This window comes from Mesocricetus auratus, unplaced genomic scaffold (assembly GCF_017639785.1).
Source record: "Mesocricetus auratus isolate SY011 unplaced genomic scaffold, BCM_Maur_2.0 Super-Scaffold_100125, whole genome shotgun sequence".
NCBI classification, from domain to species: domain Eukaryota; kingdom Metazoa; phylum Chordata; class Mammalia; order Rodentia; family Cricetidae; genus Mesocricetus; species Mesocricetus auratus.
The window spans coordinates 23,688-43,994 of NW_024429248.1; the positions used below are offsets into that span (position 1 = coordinate 23,688).

General features: G+C 42.9%; 1 long non-coding RNA gene across 3 annotated transcripts in view; it reads right to left on the reverse strand.

Moving 5' to 3' along the window:
* The window catches only part of LOC121136441, a 30,908-nt gene extending 12,467 nt beyond the window's left edge, over positions 1-18,441 (reverse strand). The window contains exons 1-4 of one of the 3 annotated variants that reach the window (XR_005873508.1): positions 18,337-18,441; positions 17,895-17,954; positions 7,869-7,940; positions 6,721-7,015 (exon numbers count right to left, since the gene is read on the reverse strand). This is a non-coding gene — a long non-coding RNA (uncharacterized LOC121136441). Of the gene's footprint in view, positions 1-6,720; positions 7,016-7,215; positions 7,535-7,868; positions 7,941-17,894; positions 17,955-18,336 lie in introns of those variants that run through there. The other 2 variants (XR_005873507.1, XR_005873509.1) reach the window with 2 other exon arrangements.
* Between the last annotated feature and the right edge of the window lie 1,866 nt (positions 18,442-20,307).

Below are 20,307 nucleotides of genomic sequence, written 5' to 3' on the forward strand. Positions count from 1 at the left end.
ATCACTTCTTCCTCACAACGTGAAGTACACAAAGGGAGGGACAAAGTGATGTCCATACAATATATATGTAAGGAATTAAAAAACAATTTTGATTTCTTTCTTGACCCAGGAATGGTGAAATTGCATATTGTTCAATTTTTATGAGTTTGTATGGTTTCCGCAATTTGAGTTGTTGTTGAATTCTAACTTTAAAGCATGGTGGTGAGATAAAATACAGGGGGTTATTCCTATTTTTTTGTATCTATTTAGGTTTGCTATGCTGCCGAGTATTTGGTACATTTTAGAGAAGGTTCCATGTGGCAACAAGAAGAAGGTATATTCTTTTATGTTTGGATAGAATGTTCTATAAATATCTGTTAAATCCAATTGGGCCATTAAGAAAGTGTTCAACATTCTTAGCCATCAGGGAAATGCAAATCAAAACAACTCTGAGATACCATCTTATACCGGACATAGTAACTAAAATAAAAAAAAAACACCAATGACCTTGGGTAGTAGATCAGTATTTATCCTGGGTATACAAATGGATTTGGGTGCCCATCCAACAATTACAGATGCACTCTCACCCTGGAGTCTCGGGGGAGGGTCTAGGCCCTGCCCTGGATTAAATGACAGACTATGGACACCACCATGGAGGGCCTCACCCTCCCTGGGGAAAGGAGGGGATATTAGGGGGGTTGGAGGGAGGGCGTCGTGGGAGTAGGGGAGCAACCTTGTTTCTAATTTAAATTTAAATTAAAAAAAACACCAATGACAGTCTATGCTGGAAATGATGTGGAGAAAGGAGAATACTCCTCCATTGCTGATGGGAGTGCAACCTTGTGTGACCACTTTGGAAATCAGTATGGTGGTTTCTCAGGAATATGGGAATCAGTCTTCCTAAAGATCCAGTAATTCCAGTCATGGGCATATATTCAAGGGATACACATTCATACAACAAGGACATATGTTCAACTATATTCATAGCTGCGTTCTTTGTAATAGAGAGAACCTGGAAGCAACCTAGATGCCCCTCAACTGAAGAGTGGATAGAGAAAATGTGGTACATTTACACAATGGAGTATTACTCAGTGGAAGAATCAATGAAATCTTGAAATATGCAGGCAAATGGACGGAACTGGAAGAAACCATCCTGAGTGAGGTAACCCAGTCACAGAAAGATGAGCATAGTATGCACTCACTCATTTATGGTATTAGACATAGAGTAAAGGATTACCAGCCTACAATCCATACCACCAGAGAAACTAGGAAACAAGGAGGACTCTAAGAGAAAAATGCATGATTCCCCAAAGAAGGTAAAGGAACAAGAACTCCTGAGCAAATTGGGAGCACGGAGGAAGAGAGAGGGGAGGTAGGAAAAAGAGAAGGGGAGAAGAGGAAGGGGGAGGAGGACATGAGGGATCAGGAAGACTGAGACAGGGGAGGAACAGAGGAGGGCAAGAAAGGAAATGCCTTGATAAAGGCAGCCACTACAGGTCTGGAGAGAGGTCAGGCACAGAGCACATGTTAGGGGATCCACAGGGATAACTCCAACTAGAATCTAGACAGTGGTGGAGAGGCTGTCCTTGATGCCCTTCCCCTATAAGAAGATTGATGACTGCCTTGGTTACCATTCCTAGAGCCTTGACACAGTAGCTGATCGTAGCAGAAACAGGCACCCACAGCTAACCACTGAGCCATACTCCTGGAATCCAGTTGCAGAGAGGGAGGAGAGAAGACCAAATGTACCAAGAAAGAACTGGAGATACCCGCAGAAACAGTTGGCCTGACCTAATGAGAGCACGCAGACCCTAGCTGTAAATAGGGGGAACCAGCAGTGGACCAAACCATGCCCTCTGAATACAGGTACCAGTTAGGAGGCCAAGGCAGTCTACGGAACCTCTAACAGTGGAGCCAGGGTTTATTCCTAGGCATCAATGGACTTGAGAGAGCCCATTCCCAATGGAGGGATACTACTGAATCCCAAATACGGAAAGGAAGGCCTGTGCCCTCCCACAAACGATGTGATAGACTTTGATGATCCCATGTGAAGGGTCTCACTATTGCTGGGGAGTGGGTGGTGGGTGGGTTGGAGGGATGGTGGGAAGCATGGGAGGACAGGAGGGCGGGGGAATGGGGGGACAGACATGTAAATAAGAGTGTTTCTAAAAATAAATATTTTTTTAAAAAAAGTAGATAAAAAACTGGTCTGGCTGTACCATGCTGACAAGATGGCTTGGTGGTGAGGATAGTAACCAGCATGTCTGACAGTCTAAGTCTGATCTCAGAAACTCACATGGTGAAAGGAGGGAACTATTCAGGTGTCCTCTGATCTCCACATGCACTGCCATGAGGACGTGTCACACACACACACACACACACACATAAAGAAATAGAAAAAATGCTAAATCTAAGAGTCAGTTTTATGCACTTCCTGATGGAGTCAGCTGAAGCCACTTGCATTAGCGCACACAGAAACCTGCTGGCAGCTCGGTACACATGAAGGAACCAGCACACTGCACAAGGCAAGGGCACACCAAACAAACGTGTTTTCAGCAGATAACAACAAAGGCTACACACGCTCTTCCACGTTACCTCTGTACTCACAGAAAGAGACAATGAAGTTTGGGCTAAGAGCAGACACTTCAAATAGAATTTACTCAGGCTGTTACGACTCAAAGCTGTTCTATGCTCAAATGTGGAAGACAACACTGAGGCTGTGGGCTGTTTCTAGTATCCTCAGAGTTATAGTATTTTATTAGATTCTCGTTGTATTTCTGCCTCACCGTAAAACAGACTTCTTAATTCTAGGGGAATACATACTTTAATATTATAAAATACTCTTTATGTACTTTGGTTGCTTTTTGACTTATAGGCTTTTCTGGTCTTACAAACAAGTCCCCAAACTTGTGATATCAACCAAAAACTAAGGTGAAATTTCCTTTATAACACAAAAGGCAAGACAGGGCACTATTGTGGGCAGCATCAGTCAGGATTCCTAACTTTAGTATATAACAGCTGGTCCCTTCAACACAGCATAATAAAATAAAGAACTCTTAATCTTAGTGGTGTGTTTTTGTTTTTCTTTCTTTCTTTTTGCATTTTGAAACATCACTTTTGATTTCCTTTCAATTCATTATCAGAGATGGCAATCCTACCTTTGAATGGACGCTTGACATGTGTGTATCCACACAGGTGTCCCTTCCCAAAGTCCCCCTTAGAATTCTGAGTCCACAGGCACTATTATACAACACTGATGGCATACATGAGTATGCTGGGTCCCATTTGCATTACAGATTATAAATGCTTAAGGGTGGAGCCTTCCTTTCCTCCCTCTCAAACTCCCTTTCCATAATCCTGGCCAATTCACTGATAAAGTTCCAAGTGCTGTGTAAATCCTTATGGACTGACTGCATAGACTGCAAATCCCTACAAGGTAAGTAATCCCAGATCCGTTAGATCCATAGCTCATTTATTTAGTAATTTAATAAGCATTTTGAATGATCACTAATTCACAACATAACATTAGACAAGAGGCTTAAGGATTTTGTAGTGGCAGGCTCCTAAGGATATTTCCTTTACTTGAAACATTTTTGCTTGCTTGTTTAAATCAAGAAGATAAATTTCCTCAGAATACAGTTTCTTTAATTAAGATTTTAATGCTCGGCCGGGCGTTGGTGGCACACGCCTTTAATCCCAGCACTCGGGAGGCAGAGGCAGGTGGATCTCTGTGAGTTCGAGGCCAGCCTGGTCTGCAAAGCGAGTTCCAGGAAAGACAATACAGAGAAACCCTGTCTCGAAAAACAAAAACAAAACAAAAAAAAGATTTTAATGCTCATAATGATTGCCTTTCACACTCTTCCACAGAAAGCTTACCCTTAGTAAAAAAAAATCAAACAAGAATGTTCTAATTAAAATAAACTAAAGTCACTCTTTGATCTGATAATTAAAACAATAAATATTAAGAATGGTAAAGTACACAAAGACAGAAACGACAGTCATTTCTACCTAGCTTCATAAATCTATCATGCTATGAAAAAGAAAAAAGCTTAATCTTCTGTGCCAAGTATTTTATTTCATGCAGCACTAGAATTTCTAGTGTTCCAAGGAATATTCACAAAGAAGTAATTGCTTACTGTAAATGTTAAAGAAAACCAAGATTTGACCACCAGGCAGGAAGTAATATCTGTCACTGAAACACCAACCTTTATATGCAGATGGAATGAAGAAAGTATTTAGAAAAAGAAAGACATTTCAAATATAACATTACAAATGTTATTTTCTGTGATGTACAAGACAGATAACATCTTGTGTTCTATGGAATTTAAGCTGAGCTACAATCTAAACCTGTCAAGGGCTTATCATAGCAGCCAGTAAGAGTTGTGCTTCAAATATAATTATAAAAAAATGTTGTTCTCATAAATTCTAAAGTACTGAGTCTTAAAGTATACCAAAACAGTCTAGTTTAATGAATGAATGAACACATAAATAAATGACTCAGCAAACAAATCTGATAGAAATATGGATTTGTGATCACTACTTCACACCAACTGAATCCAAAGTTCTATGCTATAACGACACGGTAGATTTGAAAAACTTGCTGCACGAATATTTCCAAAAATGAAAACAGCGTCTTCACATCTTGCTATGTGAAATCTCCTAAGGAAGCGGGCACCTCATTGTTATGAAAGACTAGTGGAGAGTAGACCATGCTTTACTACTGATTGATGTTTTATGAGCACCCTACTGAAATACAATTCATATACACAAAACAACACACTTAGGCACGTGATCCATATTTTTAGTAAATTCCCAATGTTGTGCAACAACAATAATATTGATTTGGGAACATTTTATCAACATGAGAGTAACTTCAAATAACTCTGTAACTTTTACCTCATAGTACTGAGTGTGCATGAATATATTTCCCATTTCTGTAAATTTGGCAGTTTGGGCATTTAATGTTTTTATTTTAAAAATTATTTTTCATTTTACATACCATTCCCAGTTCCTCCTCTTACCACTTCTCCTGCCCCCCATTCCCCCCTCCTACCCCCAACCACTCCTCATAGGGGTAAGGCCTTCTTTGGGTAGTCAACAAAGTCTGGTGTACCAAGTTGAGGCAGGACCAAGTCCCCCCTCTCCCTATCAAGGCTGAGAAAGGTGTCCCACCACAGGGAATGGGTTCCACAAACCCAGTTCAGGGGCATTTAATTTTAGTTGAGTTGTAAGATGTTGTCTTTTGTGCCCGAATCCCCTCATTTAGACCACTATGTTCAAGGTTCATCAATTTTATAACATACCAGTGCCTCATTCTGTCACTGAAATTGAATATTCTAAGGACGTTCATGTGAACACGTACTCTCACTTCTCTTGTGCTTGAGTCTTAGAGTAGAAATAGGACAAGTGACAACTCTGAGTGGTCTTCAAAGTTACACCACCACTGACATACTTATCGGCAGTGTATCCTAGCTGTAATTTTTTAACCATCCCCAACTCTCGTTCTCAACACAATTTGGTAAGTATCAAAGGGTATCTCATTGTCATTCAGACTTCCAGGTGGGTGAGCATTTTATCATAGGCATGTGCATGTTGGGTGTTTGCATACTTTCCATAGAAAATGACTATTCAGATCCTTTGTCTAGTTTTTTTTTAATTGGGTCACTTCTTGCTTTCATTATTCAACTCTAAGACTTCTTCATATGTTCTAGGCATGTGTCCATCTCTGGCAGTTTGAATGAAATGGTCCCCTTTGCTCATAATTTAAATACTAGGTCTCCAGACTACTTAGGTATGCCCTTCTTGGTGGAGCTGTAGAACTGGGTGTGGGCTCTCAGGTTTCAAAAGGCCACACCATTCCAGATCTCTCTCTCTCTGCCCCCACCCGCCCTCCCTCCCCCCTCTCTCAGGATGTGAGCTCTTAACTATCTTTGATCGCTCCAGCTCCATGTCTACCTGCCTGCCCCCATGCTTCCTGCCATCACTGTGATGAACTTCCCTTCTGAAACTGTGAGTCTCCAATAAACTCTTTTTTCTCTAAATTGCCTGGCTCACAGCAACAGAAGAGGAACTAAGACACTCTCACTCAGACACAAAGCTAGCAAATAATGCTTTCTGTATGTGGGTTGTCTTTTCACTTTCTTAATAGTAACCTCTGAAATACAATGCACTTTTTGAATTCATTTTCCTTTAAAATGCTGTATTATGCTTTTAATTTTTGAGAATTTTACGTGTACATGAGTATACTATATTTATATCCTGATTCTTTTGTACTTAATGCCTACATGTACATATGGTTGGTCTGCCCATTTGGTACTGTATAATCCATCAGGGAACTTGTTCCTGGAGTAAAGTGATTGCCTCTACAGTGACAATTAATTGCTTATTTGCTCATTAGATGTAGAGGACAAATGTCACAGTACACATGTGGAGGTCAGAGGTCAACTGTGTTAAGTCATTTCTTTCCTGACTGATATCATCCTTTTCATCCCTAAACAAACAAATCAGCCTCCCTAAAAACACCTTTGTTCGCTAAAAAAAAGACAGTCTTGAATAAAAGTTGCTAAGTACAACTTTTATTGAGATACTGATTCTTAGACTATGGATTTAACATGTTTTAAGTTGTACTAAATTAATATAACATTGCAGAACTATGGTACAGAACCATGATTTGGTAGCAGTTAGGTGTAAAGTACTATTTGGAATAGGTAGTTGAATGGAAACAATAATGACTCTGAATGCTATGCCATTACCTGTATTAAGTAATCACTTCCATTGGATAGTCAGAAACACAAAGACACACAAAAGGAATAACATACAATGAGAAACAGACAGATGACATGATACAGGCATGCATGAGTAAAAAGGCATAAGTAACAGAGACCTCTCTTTGACAGTCCACCACAAGCAACATGCAGTATCAGGTTCTGATGCAAACAACTCAGAGACCGAAACTTCAAGAGTCTAGCTGTGTGCATCTCAACTGAAGAGGAAGCACTGCTGCCTGCCCTCCTCCTGCTGAGGCTGAAGGTCCTGACTGAGAGACAGAGCACAGGGTGTGAGGCAGTTCCCAGGGAAGTTTCTCTGAGACATGGTCCAGACTTATCCGCCAGAGCCCTTGAGAACCCTTGGGTAGAGAAAGTCTGAGAGGAAAATGCACTTGGACAGAAGAAGCTTAGTGGATACCCTTTAAGATTTTCAGAAGGAAGCCAGGCCAGGCGACTGGACTGGGATCTAACATAAGGGGTCATTGCCTTGGTAAAGGTTGTGGCATTGGCCTGAGGGAAGTACAGTGTCCACTAGAGAGGGCTGAGACTCAATATGTAATCATAAAGAAAAAAGAAGCCATGAATTTGAGAGGAAGTTAGCTTAGGAGAGGTTGAAGGTAAGAAAATAAAGGGGAGAAATAATGCAATTTTATTTTAATCTTTTAAAATTGAAAAGAAAAGAAAGCATGTACAGGGCTTGTATTTGAGCCAGATGGGGTCCCAGCACTGAGAGAGGTAAGTAGACAGAAGCTTCCATTCCTAACCAAGAAGCTATCTTCAACTGGCATCTGATCACAAAGGAAAAACAAACTTTCACCAACAGAATCTCACAGGGTATATTAATCACACTACTGTGTCCATCAGTAGAAGGCTAACACAAAACGAACTCCATGGGATTTCTGTAGACATTTTGTCTCATATTGCTTTGTTTGGGATGTTTTTGTCTCATTGGTCATTTTTTTATATATTATAGTTTCTGCTTTTTTGTCTTTTATGGATTGTGTGTGTTGTGTTTTCCTATTCAGATTTGTTTGTTTACTTGTTTTTTTGGTGGGGTGTACGTAACTGGGTGCAAGTCATGTTATTCAGTAGCAAAGACAATTAAATGCTAGTTAAGATTACCTTTTTCCCAAAGATGACGAAAGCGTGTGTCCAAAGGCTGATTAAGAACCACGAGGCAGTATTTCAAATTTCCTAAAAGAAAAGAAAAAGGGTAAAACACACACAGAGATGAACTGAGCCCCCACCCATGATCTGGGTCTGAATCCTAAGCTCCATGGACTTAACGGGGACTGTGACAGCAGTTACTCTAGCACACCTTCCTTTTAAAAGAGATCATGTATTGACAGGACTTGCTTTGTTCAGAATGTATTAACAGGACTTGCTTTGTTCAGAATGTCTGTCTGTCTCACATCATTTCAAGAATGTGTCATGAATGCAGTTCACAGTAAAGGAAGATGAACTTTTTATTGCAGAAGATAAGTGCTTTTAATATGAGTTCTCATCCTTAAGAAGATCCAGCAGTGACATGACACACTCCGCTAGCCCTGCCTTTATGCTCTCCAGTCATTTTAGGAACTGGTGTCACTCGGGGGTGCTGGCGTCGGCTGTCACACTCGTCCCCGCTCACTCGTGTTACTATTTTTATTACATCCCACCTCACTTTGACCTTTCTAATGTAAAACCATGTGTGTTCTCACAAACCCTACCATGTCTTTATTCAAGAATTCTAGTTCACTCAAGTATTCAGACGATACTATACAAAGACACAGGCGATGTTATTTTCTGAACTTTTATAGAAGGAAAAGGTCAAGAAGAAACAGGTTCCTGAAGCTGGGACGGGGCTCGAAAATGATTCACTTCTAACTTCCTGTGATGAACTTTATATGGTACAAAGAAAATGCAATCAAGCTGTTGAGAATGCACCAGTTTTGCTCAAGAACTCTTCAATTGCAGAAATCAAATAATTGCTTAGTGATAAGAAAAACCATTTTGTGAGGCGTCTCACTATTTGAAACAGAAAAGGTAATGAAAAGAATATGTCATCATGTACAACCAACTTTATTACTAATTATACTCCATGCATTGAGGGCTAAAAAGAAGGGTAAATTTATTGGCTATATGTCCAATAAAATGTTGATAATATTCAGACTGTATATGCAACAATATAAGTATATGAGGAAGGCCAGATAACAGAGGCCATGAATTTGAAAGAAAGCATGGGAAGGCTTGAAGGGAGGAACAGGAAAGAGGGAATGATATAATTATAATCTCAATACAATTCAAGAAGCAATAGAGAAAGAAGAAGCATCTTAATAATGTAGGACATTAACAAAAATATAAAATTCAAAAGTAACACTTGGAATTTCATTGGAATAGAACTTAAGATCTGTACAGAATGTGTGGTATTAAAGTGCTTCCTGTATACCTGAGGAGCATACAAACAGACGTAGCTGCAAACAGACTTGGGGAAAGAACAAAGAATGAGGGCAAAATTATGTTTGCTCACTATTACAGGGAAGAGAAGGTCAACAAACAATTAGAGGAGAATGTATAACATGAAAAGCAGTTGCTTTCAAAGTAACAGAGTACAGGGGCTTACAACACTCAGTGCCAGAGAGAGCAATAAATCAGCAGCAGCATGACCAAAGACCTGTCTGTGATTTCATGACTCCCAAGCAATTCTGGGGAACAGAAGATATGGGGGTGTAAGCAACGAGGACGGTGACAGCCACGGGCTGAAAGAAGAGTGCGTTTGAACACCAAGCAGTGCCAGAAGTAAGTGATAGCTAAAAAGAACACAAGAGACAACTGAAATAGCTTGCTCTGACCCAGTGGGCAAGCCTGGAACAATCTCAGCCACAAAAGACAATATTAAATCAAAGTACAAAATTAAACATTTATAAGATCATACTTACGGGGGGGATAAATTAACAAAGTGGGAGAACCCTAAGTGCAGAGTGTATATCTGTCTGCTACCCATATCAGCATCTATCATGAAATTACTGATTTTATTACCTATTCAGGAAGCAAAAGTAAGAGAACAAATAGCAAGTAGCAGACAGAAGCAGCAAATAGCAAAAGACCAGCAACGTGGGAGCTTACAGCATCTGTCAGCAAACATTAGAGCCTCTGAGAGAGCACACACGAGCAGCAGAAGAATGACTATGAACGGGGAAGTGCTGCTGAGACACCCATGCTCAGGTTCCTAATGAGGGCTTTCCATGGAGAGCAAGGTGGTCTCTCCGTGGATGAATTCTGTGTTGGCCTTATCAGGCCCACTGCAGGCATTTTAACAGTATGCAACAGACAAGAGGCGCCTGTTAGAAATGGTTTTCCTCTGGATCGCTGGTTAACCTATGGGTTGCCTGGACAAAGAACTACAGGCAGATATGGAACGTTGAGAGCAGGACAGTGTTCTAGAGCTGTCCCATGCCAAGCGGTCAGTGCTGAAATCATGTACACACAAGAAACGTTATACAGACTGAGTAGGTTGTTTTTATATTTTTAGGTGTGTGTGTGTGTGTGTGTGTGTGTGTGTGTGTGTATACGTAAACATAACAACAATTAAAGGATTAAAGGAAAGAGGCCATGAATTTGAGATGAGGAGTACATGATGGGGAAACATGGGGGAAGAAAAAAGGAGAGAAATAATGTTACTATATAAAATTAAGAAAATACTAACAATCCCTTAAGGTTGACATCAAACGCATATTACAGAATCTCTTGTTTAAGAACTGGAAAGACAAGCCGTAGACTTGTTTGAAAACTATATACCAAACAAAGAAGAAAGGAAATTAACTTTCAAACTTCTGTAGTGAAAAAGCAAATAATCTGATTAGAAAAAAGACAAAAATTTTAACACACATTTACCCATAGACCACAAAGGAAACAGATAACAAAAGGATGGGTATCATTGGCTAACAGGAAATAGAAATCAAAACCAAATGTTATCATTATACACCTTTCAGAATTGTCTAAAATAAACATACCAAACAATGGAAAGACTCTGGGCACTCACAAATGAGAATGGTCACTCTAGAGAGAGATGACAGGTCCTTTAGAAACTAACCATGTAGCCACAATATACCCTAGAAACTGTACTTCTAGGAATCTACTCAGGAAAATGAAGACACGTCCACATAAATAGAGTACACAACATTTACTTCAGTTGTATTTCTAAGAATCCCAAACTAGAACAACTGAGAGGTAACTGGTTATGTTGGTGCATCCCTACTATGGATCCTGGGCGACAGGAACTACTGGTACGTAGTACAACAGGGAGGATTATGAATGAATACAAGCAATCTCAAATCTTACACTTAAAACAACAGACTTACTGGCCAGTTGACTGCACAAAGAAGATACGGGTGGAAGAAAAGGGGTATGAGGGATATGATGTCACGACGGGGGAGCACAGTGATGGAACACTTCTGCATCATGAATGCAGGGGTGCGGACACAAACACACGGGCTAAAGACAGTCAGAATGGACTGAAAACTAAACCCAGTTTGACTTAGGATTCCTATTGTGGGGTTAAAACACCATGACCAAAAGTGATGGGGGGGTATTTTATCTTATACTTCCAAGTAACTGTCACTGAGGGAAGTCGGGGCAGCGACTCAAGCCGGGGGGAGGAGCCCCGAGGCAGGAACTGGAGCAGAGGCCATGGAAGAGCATTGTTTACTCACTCAGTCAGCTTTCTAATGGCACCCAGCACCAGCAGCCCAGAGGTGACACTGCCCACAATATTCTCAACTTGACCCTATTAATCTTCAATCGAGAATATGTACCACGGGCTTGCCAATTAGGCCAATCTGTTGAGGGCATTTTTTCAAATGAGGTTCCCTCTTCCCAAAGGATTCTGCCTTGTGTCAAGTTAACACAAAACTGTAGGGAAAATGGACCAGTCAAAGAAACACACCCTGAGCAGAGCCAAAGAAACACACTTTGGCCCTGCAACCAGAACTAAAGAAATATACCCTAACCCTGAAACCAATGCCAAAGAAACACACTTTGTCCCTGGAATCAGAACCAGTGAAAGAAATGAACCCTGGCCCTAAAATTGGAGCCAAAGGCTAAAAAGGACCAGAGAAAGAAACACACTTTGACCCTGAAACCAGAGATAAATCTGACCGTAATGCTGTGCAGAAAACTTACCAATCCTGGAGCAGAGCTCTAGCCAATCTGAGCTCAGCACGAAAATCTGACCAATCCTCACTCTGGAAGCCCTATATAAACCCTGTGTCTGTTCAGCTTGTGTCTGTTTGTGCTACCAGGCTGTCCTCTGCCACTGTGACAGAGGGCAGCCACTCTCCTGGATTCTTCCCTCCCAGTAAACCCCTTCGATGAGCTTTGGGTGAAGATCTTCTTTTTTGCGGCTGTGGCGACAGAAGAAAGGCGACCCTGGGCAGACAGAGCCAGCAGGACTGTAACACTTTTGCTGAGGAAACCTTCCCTTGGCAGAGCAGAGTTGTTACACTCCACTCCCTGCTTTCTGCTCTCTCAGGAGCAGAGCTGAACTGTAGCAACTTCCCGGGAGAATCCTCCTGCTGAGCAAAACTGCTACACTAGGCAAACATCCCCAGCTGGAAGACCCTGTCCTGCTGGAGCTGAGCCGAAACACTGGGGAAGCCTTTTTCTCTGAGACAATGCTGTAAGCTAAGCTTACTGCAAACTGTGGTGGTCCTTGGCTCCCGAGCTCCAGGATAACTTTCCACCTGAGCTGTGTAACACTCAGTATTCTGTGACTCCCTACTGCCAGAGTACCTGACCCATCCTGATGCGACTGAAACGCCAACAAAAACTATGCAGCACACAACTCTATAGGTAACTAAAACATAACCCAAAAGTTCTGGAGGCACATAATAGAAAAATGCATTAATTGGAAAATAATAGCCAGCAGTTAATGCAGTTTCAATAGTAACAGTGGGAACAAGGGAGGTGTGTCAGTCAGAAGTGAAGAACACTGGCTGCTCTTCCAGAGGATTTGAGTTCAATTCCCAGCACCCACATGGAGGCTCACAACCATCTGTAAACTCCAGCCCCAGGGGATTTGATGCCATCTTTTGGCCTTCACAGGAAGTGCACACACACAGCACAAAGATACACATGCAAGAAAAATACTCATATACATTTCAAAAATGGAAGAAAGAACAAAAATACACCTGTACAACTAGCTTGCTGATGTTGGGTCTTTCAGAATATAATCTGATATCTCCATTCAAAAATAAAGTATTATAAGGACTTGCAAAGATTATTTCACAGTTTAGGGAAGATTTTACCACCATACAGGCATGAGTTCAGTTCCCAGCAGCCAAGCCAGGTGGCTCACAGCTCCAGGAGGTCCAGTGCCTCTGGCTCCTCAGTTACCTCCAGCTTACATGTACTCATACATAAACATGATAGAAAATACACCTTTTCTAAATTGAGTGTCAAAGAAACATATGCCAGGGTTTGAGTACTCCAATACTAAGTATCCAGATACTGTTTAACAGACTACCTGATGGAAGTACTCCTAGAATGTCCTCATAATGCAAACCTCTGATAATGGCTATGTTGAGTCCCCTTACCAAACATTTATCACCAGAGTTCCACCAAGGCCCTAGGGTAAAAGTTAGCTACCAGCATCTGCCTTTCACACACACACACACACACACACACACACACACACACACACACACACGCACTCATTCTCCTGCAATAAAGATGCATACATGCATCCTCATAGCACAAACAACTGGACGCCTTGTCTTTCATTTCCCTATACCTCGAACTAGCTTGTGGTGCCAGCACCACAAGTTCTAAAGTAGAGGACTAGTATTAGGAAAAGAACTAAAACTTGATGTGACCCACAACGCAAATACAAAAATACCAGCTAGGCCAGGTGTTGGTGGTGCACGCCTTTAATCCCAGCACTCGGAGGCAGAGGCAGGCTGATCTCTGTGAGTTCCAGACCAGCCTGGTCTACAGAGCGAGTTCCAGGACAGCCTCCAAAATAATACAGAGAAACCTTGTCTCAAAAAACCAGAACAAACCAAAACAAAAATATCAGCTAGATGACACAGCTCCTAAAAGCAGAGCCTGTGTACAGGATGCTCTGAGTTTATCACATATCCTTCCTCAAAATAGAGCTCCCAGATTAATGGGATAGCCTGTGACTTGCAAATCTAACTACATGCTAATACCTCTGTAAGAAGCCAACCAAACACGGGCTAGCACACCGAGTCTACATCCAGTTCAATGTCAACTCAAAGGCTCTTCTTGTCAGATCCCTATCTATAGTTCATTGCACATGTAACAGTTATCAGACAATCAGAAGCCAAATATGAGAACACTGACCCTGTATGTCTTAAAATGGGGAGAAGACTAATTTTTTTAACAAATACTAAATTTTGAAGCTATTTCTACTCCAGGCCTCAAGGGCAGAAATCTGGTCTTTCTATCTCTCTCCTACAGCAACCTGGATAGGGTGCCTGGACAGTGCTCTATATTCAACAGACAAGTGCCTGCTAACTAAAGAGCCCAGAACAACCTCATATGCTGCTCTAACTTTGGCACTTACATAAAAGATTTCTATTAGCTCCCGTGTCACGGCCCCATGGCTCACTGAAACCCAATTACAATTTTACAAGAACGTCTCATTTTAACAAGCTGATCTCTGCTATTCTCAATAACGCAGTCATTTTTGCACATTGTAGTTTTAATTCTCTGGTCCTTCTGAATTCTTCCAGTTCATAAGCATAGAAAATACACTCTTACAATAAATAAACACACAACAATGTGCTATTTCCTATGTGTTGACCAACTTTTCAAGTGTGTAGAAAATCAATATATTATTACTTTAGAAAATCTAGATTTTGAGCCTCTTTTGTTTTCAATAAGGTGTCTTTTAGTTACAATACCAAGACTCACAACCTTGCTTCAAGCTCCTCTCTACTCAGGCACTGTACAAAGTGCCAGATAGGGACACCCAAGAAACATTTGTCATAACTTCTACCGTACACTAAAGAGCTTCCTGCTCTTCCAGAGGACTCAAGTTTTCATACTCAGGTCCCAGATCAGCTCCCACGGGATTCCAATACCCTCCTCTGACCTCTGCTGTTCCAGCACACAGTATCAACCAATGCAGCCTGGACTACCATAACTTATATTTGAGGCCGCCGTGTGTTGTAAGCTGCAATGATTTTACTATACAACATTTTGCGCTCTTATACAAAATAGTATAATAAGAAAAATATAAGGACTTTTAATATTTTTCTACTGTCAATCCATAACAAATAAGTATCAAATTAGTACAGCTTTTGATTGTATTGTATTAGAATGTTTGATTTTACAGTTTGCTGTTTAAGTTGCTGACTTCAGTTTCATGAAAAATCATTCTGGATCAGCAAGATGACACATCACCATAATAAAAGGTTTGGTTCACAAGGTGGAGCTACTGTCGGGTGGCACAAACCTTTAAGAGCTCAGGCATTCATATAGACGGAAGGACCCTAGTTTCTCCTTGTGCCTTCTGGTGGAGATAAAACTGCGTGCTCCCACATGGGGCCTTGCCACAAAGGGGTCACTATCCTCAACCTTTACTAGAGGCTAAATCCATGGTACACTACCTATTCTTGGACTTTGATGACCCAAAATTGCAGGTTACATAAACTACCTTTATAAAACTCATTTGTGCCAAATACTTCATTAGTGGCAAAAAGCTAATACAGCATACATTATAAAATATATTTAAACTCTTTTTAAAAAAATTTTTGTGGGCTTGTTGATGTCGTTTGTTCCTTTTTTATTATTATTTTTTTGAGACAGGGCCTAACCTGTAGCCTTAAATAGCCTGAAACTCACTATGTGCACAAGGATGGCCTTAAGCAGCAATCCTCCAGCCTTTGTGTCTTAAGTTCTGTTTTTGTTGCTCTAATACCTTGACAGAGGCAGCTTAGGGGATTAAGGTTTTCCTTTTATCTTACCCTTCCAAGTCACAGTCCCTCATAGCAGGAAAGTCACAGCAGCAAGGGCCAGAAACAGCTAGTCATGGCACATGTACAGTCATGAGCAGAAGAGTGAATTAATGTGTGCATTACTGAGTTTGGAGGTAGGTGCCTTCCACCTTCAAACTGGGTCTTCTCCTATCAATACACCTAATCACAAAAACTCCTCCCAGACAGGCCCAGAGACCAGCCTAATGTGGACCATCCCTCATTGTAACTCCCTTTCCAAGTGGTCCTAGTTGAAATCAACCTCATTGAATGACAATTAGAGCTTTCTGGGCGACAAATGCAGCATGAGAAGGAAAGCATAGTGAATGAAATGATTGCTCACTTAAGTAAATACTGGGACAGAGAGTGAAGAGCAGAAGAACCAAGAGTCAGACACTGGAGGGCCTGCAAGACCGACGTAAGATTTACAAAAACCTCCTGATGTCTCATCATGTGATACTAAGTGTGCACCTAGCTGAGGGTAGCGTGAATTACTTGAGCTGTAGGGTACTCTAAAGACTGTTTTCTATGGACTGTCCCAAGTGAGGAATGCACAGAAGCCTTCAAATGTTTTCTAACTCCTTCCTTGAAACAGTTCCCTGGTCTCCATTTCCTGCTTTTAGCCATCTCTCAACTACTCTCAATCCCATCACATCCCCCAGCAGCATCAGATCTCTTCACAAAACCACTATTTTATGTGAGTACTATCGTGTGTGTGTGTTTGTGTGTGTGTGTGTATGTGTGTGTGTGCTAAAAATGTATCGATGATGCACTGTATGTATACAAGGGTGGTTCCCCTACAGCACATGCACTAATGACATGGTAGCCCTCTTAGTATGTACAGACAAGACTCCTGCATGTTCACAGTTTCAAGACTCACATAGCCCTATGTTTACTGGTGGAAACCATCTCAGCCCTTAAGGGGTACATGAGCACAATGAATGACTAAGACTAAGAAGTCAATGTCTCCTACTGCTATTACTTACTGTAACCTTTGGATTTTCCTACCAGCACTCCCAGGATTTACTGATGATAAGCAAAAATCAAATTCAAACCTCAGAACAAGACCCCTGAATTCACCTGCTTGTAAAAACTAAAGGCCATTCCAAAAACGATGCTTTCTTCTGAAACCGGTGATTAACCCAAAGTCCCACACAGTGCAAACACAATAAGCAGTAATTGGCAAATAGGGGCCGGGGAGACAATTCAGTCAGGAGAGCAGGGAGAGCTGAGTTCAACCTCAGAACCCACATACAAATACATGGCATAGTGATGGGCACTTAATGCTAGCTCTAGGGAGGTGGCCACAGGGGATCCTATCCATTGGCCAGCCAGCCAGCCTAGCCTAATCAATTACTTCCAGGCCAGTGAGTGAGAGAAAACAAAGTGATCAGGGCCTGAAGGATGACACTCAGAGGTGACATCTGCACATGTGCCTACACACACACACACACACACACACACACACACACACACACACACACACACGCATAGATAGGAAAACCAATTTGAAAACTAAATACATCTAGCCTCACAATTTACATTAGGATAAATGCTACTAACTCAACTCATTCGACACACGTGGAGGGCAATAATTTCAAAGTTTGAGAAATACAAATCCTTGAGGTTGGGAATTCAGTTTACTGATAAAAGAAAAGTATGTCTAGTGTGCTCAAGGCTCCGGGTTCGATCCCCAGCACATGCACGCGCACACAAGCAAATTATAATTTAAATCCTTAGCGTTAAATCTTTCAGACTTTTAGATAACAGTTTGCTACTCTTGTACTAAGTTCAGGCTATTTCTCAGGTGACTAGAAATGTGTCCCTGACAGCAGGCAGTTCTCCCTGTCTCTCATGTTTTGGGATTTTGTTTTTTCCCCCTGCAGTGTGGAATGTTGAGCTGCTGGGAGTTATGTGTTTGGCATCTCAGGCGTTTGTTAACTCTTGGAACATCGGGTCAGGAGGACACAAAACTCTGTCAACTCCTCCCTCGGCCCTCACAAAGGGTCTACGGGGCGAAGACTAATACTCAGTGTCCCCTTTCCACACAGGGGAACCGGAGGCCGCGGGGGAGGCTGGGTGGCCTGCCCACGAGGCGGGAGAACACGGGAGGCCGGGGTGGAGCACGGGCAGCAGCAGCAGCACCTCCGGGAAGGGGATGACACAGTACCCGTGGGTAGCAGGGGCTCCAGCGGGGTAAAGGCACGCTCCATGGCGGGCTATGGGCTTTCTGCGCGGGAAAAAAAAAAAGAGGTTCCAAGTTAAGAAAAAAAACTTCCCCCAAACCTCATTTCTGCAAAAGGAGTTGAGAGTGAGCGGCTCAGCTTGCACTCTGAAGCCCCGGGGCACTGCGGGGGAAAAAGTCCCTGACAGGAGGCAGCAGGACGAGGACCCGGGGCAGCAGACCCAGAGAGAGCTTCCCCGAGCCTGCTCCGCCGCGCGCGGGCTTCCAACCGGGCACTGGCGGCGAGGACCGGCTTCTGTCCCTCCCTTCCTCCCTCTGTCCATCCCTCAGTCCCTGCCTCGTTCCCTGCCTCCGTCCCTGCCTCGGTCCCTCCCTCCCTTCCTCCCTCCGTCCCTTTCCCCCGCCTGCTCGCCCGCGGCCCGCGCACCTTACACAACTGCGGGTGGAGACACAAGCGACGGATCGGCCGCTCGGCGCTCGGCTGCGGGGCCTGAGGCGCGCGCAGGTCGGTTGGGTCGCGGGAGGAGGAGGGGGAGGGGAAAGGGAAGGAGGAGGGGCCGCCCCTTCCGGGAGGGGCGATGGGCGGGGCGCCAGGGCTGGGCGGGGCGCCAGGGCTGGGCGTGGCGCCAGGGCGGGGCGGGGCGGGGCGGGGTGGGCGGGGCGCCGGGGCTGCGGTCTGAGTTGAAGGTCCTCGCGCTCCTGTGCTCGGTTCCCCACCCCTGGCGGGCGGGAGGAGATCCGTGCGCATCCTTCTTCCGCTGCCCTAACCCCTGTCCTCTGGGCCCACCTCCTTTTTCATTCCCCCGCGTCCTGCGCCTCGTGGAAGCAGGAATCCCAGGGGAAACCCGTTAGAATGAGTCGCCTTGTGGGAAGGCGGCTTCCTTCCCCCCAAAGTGTGCCAAGCCAGAGGGACAGTGTACCCTCCCCGGCGGCCGCCACCACCACGCGCAGACCCGCTGGGAGGAGGCAGGACTTGTGCCGGCCATCATGGTCTCTCTCCACCCACCCCTGGCCCAGTCTTTACACAGAGACTGGATCCTTGGGCAGGGAGATCTCTACAAGCATCAACTGGCAGTGACAGGCCTCGGTGTGACTTTAAACACCCCCCAGACATCAAAAGCACAAGCTTTAAGATGCCCTTGAGGTGGCTAAAAAGCAAACTGGAGATGGCCGAGAAGGTTGTGTTTACAGGTGACACGGGATTGATTGCCACAAGGCAAAACCCAGCAGTCAGAGGCAAGCCAGGGAAACGATAACCCGGATGGACTACCGATGATAATAACTCCTGTCTCAAAATTATAAGGTAAGAGGACAAACTTAACAAGCAGATGGAAATTTGTCTGTCAGCTTATAGGAGATAACAAGTAATAGTTGACCATCATTAAGTAGCTGCATTTGGTTACTGCAGAGGACTTCTGTGTTTTGTTTAGTTACTTATAAAAACGTGGTTAACTATAAAAGGACAAGAAATTATTTAAATCGTGACCGTTGTTCACAGTCTACCCCAACTGCTAGTGAAGGTCAGTAAGTATTCACTGAATACTCACACTGGGGTTGGTTTTTCAATACTCTTGAATGCTACCTTTCTAGTTCTGAGAACTGACTCATCCGCAAAACAAATCCCACCCCCTTAACCTTTAATCATCTACAGTTGATTCCCGCACACAGTTACAATCAGTGTCTGTAGCCATTTCACCCCAACTAGGTTCTCCACCTAAGCGGTCCACACACACACACACACACACACACCACACACACACACACACACACACGAATGTATTTGTGTGTGAAATTAATTCATAGTAAAAGGAAAATGAAAACTGTAGTAAATTATATCAGATATTCTTAAAACAACAAACCAAGCCTATAGTCCCCCATGGAATAACGTCATTAACAGTAAATTTCATAGATAGGAATGGCAGAATAATTTCAGTTGTAGTTTTAAGTGTATTTGAATATTCTTAGAAGACGGTTAATGACGCTGTGGTGGTTTAGATGAGAAATGCCCACCCCATAGTCTGAGGTCTTTGAACTCCTAGTCCCTGGTGTTGACACTGGGAAGGTTTAGGTGTTACACTCTAGCTGTAAGAAGTCAGTGGCTGGGTCTGGGCTTTGAGATTAAAAGCGTTTGCCCACTTTTAGTTTGCTCTCTGTGTCATGCTGGTAGTTAAGATGTGATCTCACAGCTTCCTACTTGCCTTCTTGCCATAACAGACTCTTATCCCTCTGGAACCACAGGCCAAAATAAACTGTTTATTCTTAATTTGCCTTTGCTGTGGAATTTTATCACAGCAACAGGAAAGTAACTAAGTAGATGCTCTTTGTAGAAGTCAATAGGTTGAGGGAAATAGTTTTTTCTCAAACACTGGGTATCATATGACATTTTAAATACTTTTTA